This window comes from Zingiber officinale, chromosome 4B, assembly GCF_018446385.1.
Source record: "Zingiber officinale cultivar Zhangliang chromosome 4B, Zo_v1.1, whole genome shotgun sequence".
NCBI lineage: Eukaryota > Viridiplantae > Streptophyta > Magnoliopsida > Zingiberales > Zingiberaceae > Zingiber > Zingiber officinale.
Genome location: NC_055993.1, coordinates 120226695 through 120231525, shown reverse-complemented (window position 1 = coordinate 120231525; position 4831 = coordinate 120226695). Strand labels below are relative to the sequence as shown.

The 4831-nt window shown below is 36.0% G+C and overlaps 1 long non-coding RNA gene across 1 annotated transcript; it reads right to left on the bottom strand.

The window, feature by feature from the left end:
• Window positions 1-1013: 1013 nt before the first annotated feature.
• LOC121977894 lies at window positions 1014-2168 on the bottom strand. Its single transcript, XR_006111081.1, has 2 exons — window positions 1548-2168; window positions 1014-1435 (listed from the first exon to the last, which is right to left on the bottom strand). It is a non-coding gene; the product is annotated as an uncharacterized LOC121977894 (long non-coding RNA).
• Between the last annotated feature and the right edge of the window lie 2663 nt (window positions 2169-4831).

Sequence of the window (4831 nt, the reverse complement as noted above, 5' to 3'; positions counted from 1 at the left end):
TATGGAAGGGAGAGAACCCATCTACATCACTCACATCCCTCCGCATAACTTATTGCATACCCAGTGATCAACTTATGGTCCACCTTGTTAAGGGTGACGTTTGACGATACCAAAGTATACAACTCCTTATGTAGGGAATCGTAGTGACTTCAGGTCTAAGGACTATTCATACTAATAGTCACATGAGAATATTTATGACACTCATATAACGATCCATGAAACATTCTCATGACGGGTCATTCAGTATATATTCTGTAATATATACCCATGTGTTAACCTAATATCTCATATCCATGACTTGTGAGATTAAGTCATCCATTGATCTACATGCTAATCTCAACGCATTAGTATTGTCCTTGCATATTAATGCTTGACTAGGAATAGTTAAGAGTAGTGTTCTATGTATATCTACAATATCTCACTATCAATTCAACCAATTGATATATTGTAGATTAGAACCTCCTACTCTAGGACATTATTATACTTATTCATTCGGCACTAAATTGAAGTAAATATAATAACCAACTTTGCCTTTACTAATAATGAAATATGATACAAAAGGAACCCTTTACAATCATCTCATAATTGATACTAGGGCTAATACTAACACTAATGATTCACTTTTTAGTTGATTTATCAAATTTAGACCATTGATATACACATTAATATTATCATAGATGACTTGTATACCGATTATATTTATATATATAGAGAGAGAGAGTTTTAAGAATAACTCAAAGTTGTAATAAAAGATTATAATTTAATTTACTTCTTTAACTTCTTATACCAGATTAAATTCATACTCATCTTTCCTAATTACTCACTTAGCCATTTGGCTTACTTTCTGCATTCCTAAGCCTCCAATATTGCAGGCACAAGGATCCCTTTGATATTATAATTGGTCTCGACTTTACATAGAGTTGCTCAGAAATCTCAACGTGTTGATTCCTGGTTTGCTTTCATTTTATTTATATTTTGTTTCATGTGTTGTATTACTTGTATAGTTTTGTTGATATATATATATATATATATATATATATATATATATATATTGATAAATTTCTTAATTATTCTGTTTAGATGATTTTTTTAGGGTTTCTTATATCTTACTGTGAGGTACCGGGAACTATACCCATGGGGTGTGACACCTTCTCCTCCCGTATATGAACAATGGTCACAATGGAAAGCTAAGATTTAACTTCTGAAAAACATTTCACATACTTCCTCTCTTCTCCTTCCTGATTGGTTTCTTCTGCCTGCTTCCCCCTTTTCGTCAGAGAACAATTATATCTAACAAGATAGTCCACTAGACAGTTATGTTCCTAAAGAGGATAGTAAATACAAGCATGACCAGAAGACTAAGCAAGGAATAGACTAGAGTAACCATTGTCTTTTCCTGAAGGACACCTTTGGGCACAAGAATTCCCTCCAACTTCTGATAAGCAATTAACCAGTATTAACTCAGTTAGCATCCAGTAATAACTGCTATTCAGTATGCCATAAAACCTTACCTGCGCAAACGGCATATCCTTAGTATAAGAAAATACCTTATCCCAGGGGACGTAGGCTATGATAGTGGAATCAGGGTCCTGCACGAGGCCAAGGTTGTAGTCCCCACGGGAGCTGGGGTCGGAAAGGGTGCCATAAGGAGCCTGGAGGATCTGGCGACGGCCGTTGAGTGCTTCTTGATCGTATCCATAGAGAGGGGGTTTGGAAACCCTAGCTTCGAAGGCTCGCCGAATGCCATCGGTTAAGAGATGGGTTTCAGCACCAAGGACCTAAAACCCAAATAGATGGACCTAAAAGCATTTTGAAGTAGGTGACGGTGTCGTTGACCGTCGTGTACTTGGTAGAAGTCGATGGGGAGGGCAAATGAGCGATCAGCGAAGGGAAGAGGGGGCAGGGATAATAGCGAGAGAATAGAAGGGTCGGCAGGGGAGGAGGGGGGAGGAGTTGTCGGTGGCGGTGGAGGCGGAGAAATGGAAGTCGCCGAGGAGACGATCGGCCCACTTGCTGGAGCGGCAGACAACGGAGGATAAGTGGCTGGAGCGAAGAAAAGGTGAGACCTTGGAGTAGGAGTTTTTGTAGAAGAGGATCGCATGGCGGCGGAGGTCGGAGTCGGTGAGTGCGCAGGGGTTGAGGGATTTTAATCCCTCAACTTTGCAACGAATTCGAAAATTCGTAGCTAAATTTAAGATAAATTTCGATCCCGATCTTTTAATTTTGCAACCACCGCTGATTCGTCGCTAAATTTGTAATAAATTTTTATTTCTTAAATTCATCTCTCAATTACAAATTTTAAGACGAATTCAAAATTCATCATCAGTTGTAAAAATTAAGGATTGGGATAACTATGTTTGCGATAAATTCTAGATTTCATCCCTAAATTTTAGGGTGAATAAAAATTCATCGTAAATTTATAATAAATTTTGTGATAATAATTTTTTAACACCTTTACCCAAACAAAAAAAACAAAATATGATTGATATGTAACATGTTTTGGAAAAGAAAAGATCCATCCTTTTCTGTCGAAAAACGATGATTCTCTCATCAGGTATTCATTCATCAGTTGTCTGGGACTGATTTGAACTGCCTTCCATCCATCAGTTGCTCTTCAGAAATTCTGTTCAGTATGCCATTCGATTGCTTCTCAACCTAAGAGGTGGTTGAGAAACATAGAGAATGTACAAGAACAAAAAAGTCCAATTGTGAATATTTGTTGGATATACAAGAATGACAAAAAAAAAAAAAATAGACTTCATTATAAATGTGACTTTAATCTCAAGAGTTTCAAAGGATATTAGTGGATTTATGTTTATATATATATATATATATATATATAGCAGCAGCAGCAGCATATCACTCGTTTTTTTTAATTTTTTTTAAAATTTTAAATTAAAAAAACTAATATTTCCTTATATAAATTTCTAATACATTAATATATCCCCTCAACATATTACAATACTCAATAAATACTTAAATTAATTTTTTTTTAAACCAAATACTATAACCTAATTGGAAAACTTGAACCCTAAAGTAAAATCTAAAAAAAATAACTTAAAAATTATAACTAACCCTAGAAATAAAATTTTAATCAATTAAAATAATTAACATTTTCTTATATAAATTTTTAATACATTAATATATCCCCTCAACATATTATAATACTCAATAAATACTTAAATTTTTTTTATTTAAATTTTTTTTTAAAACAAAACATTATAACTTAATTGGAAAGTCTAAACCCTAGAGGTAAAATCTAAAAAAAATAATTTAAACATTATAACCCAAATCTTAACCCTAAAAATAAAATTTTAAAAAAATATTTTAATTATTTTTTAATTCAAAAATTAAAATAAAACGAGTCATACCCTACACGCACAGTCATGTACTGTACGGCTCACAGGATATCAAAATCGTAGCTTTTTTCGACACCATGCATCCTGCAAAAACAAAAACAGGTGCTTGAAAGAACCGCAAGGTCATATGGGAAGGAGGATTCAGAGGATAGACGAATTGCCTGAAGAAATCTTTGCATCATAGTTGTAGGGATCCTTGGAAATAGACAAACAGTGTTTGTAGCTTTTTTTGACATTGGGAATTTGCTTTATGATGTCCCAATTCTCATTGCCCAGACAGCTCTTGAGAAGTTGCAGGATATTGCACTGCATCTCAAACTTCCTCAGACTCCTGTGAGTGCTTGCTGTGTTGTTGTGCTGCACGATGAAGCACCGCAGCCACTTAGGAAACTGCTCCGTTTCCTCTGAACATGTCAACGCCAAATGCTGCAGCTTGCCGAGATTCTCCACGCACTCCAAGTTGGGACAGTCATTCACCTCAAGATGTCTCAATGATGAGAGGCTGGATATCTTCTTCAACCCTCTTCCATCTGTGACCTCAAGCCTGTAAGCCAAGCGGAGGTTGTTGATCTCACCTAGCTCATATGTTTGGAGGAAGCACAGTTCGTTGAGATTGTTGGCTCCGCCGAGGCCCTCAAGAAGAGCTCTTAGCTTTAGGCGGTTGACAATAAAACAATCCCTGGGACATGGAGACAACTTCACTGCCTGAGATACAGAAACAATCTCTGAGCACCTAGTATATAGATTAAAAAAGTATATTTATGGTTTAAAATAGGCATCCCGTCAGTGATATCGGAAATTTAATCAAGTGATTAGCTCATTTAAATTTAAAGAGAACCCCGTTGATCAGTACATATATGTCAAGTTCAGTGGGAGCATGTTTGTTATACTTGTTTTGTATGTGGACGATATATTGCTAGCGAGTAATAATAAGGATATGCTGCATCAAACCAAGTCATTTCTACCTGGTAATTTTAAAATGGAAGATCTTGGTGAAGCATCATTTGCTTTAGGCATAGAGATCTATGGTGATCGTTCAAGAGGCATTTTTGGACTTTCACAATAGGCCTATATTGAAAAGATGCTTATAAAGTATGGTATGCAGAACTGTACACCTGGTGACACACCTGTATCAAGAGGTGACAAGTTCATCTTGTAGTAGTGTCCATGACTTGAACTTGAAATAAAGGATGATGGAGCAATTACCATACCATATGCGTCAGCAGTGGAAAGTCTCATGTATGCACAAGTTTATACTTGAGTAAATATAACATTTATAGTGGGAATTTTAGGCAGATATATTAGTAACCCAGGACCATCACACTAGAAAGCGGTAAAGAGAGTGATGCGATATTTGCAAAGAACTAAAGGACATATGCTCACGTATCAAAGATGAGATCACTTGAAGGTGATTGGATATTCAGACTCTGATTTTGCTGGATGCTTAGATAGCAGGAGGTCCACTTCGAGCT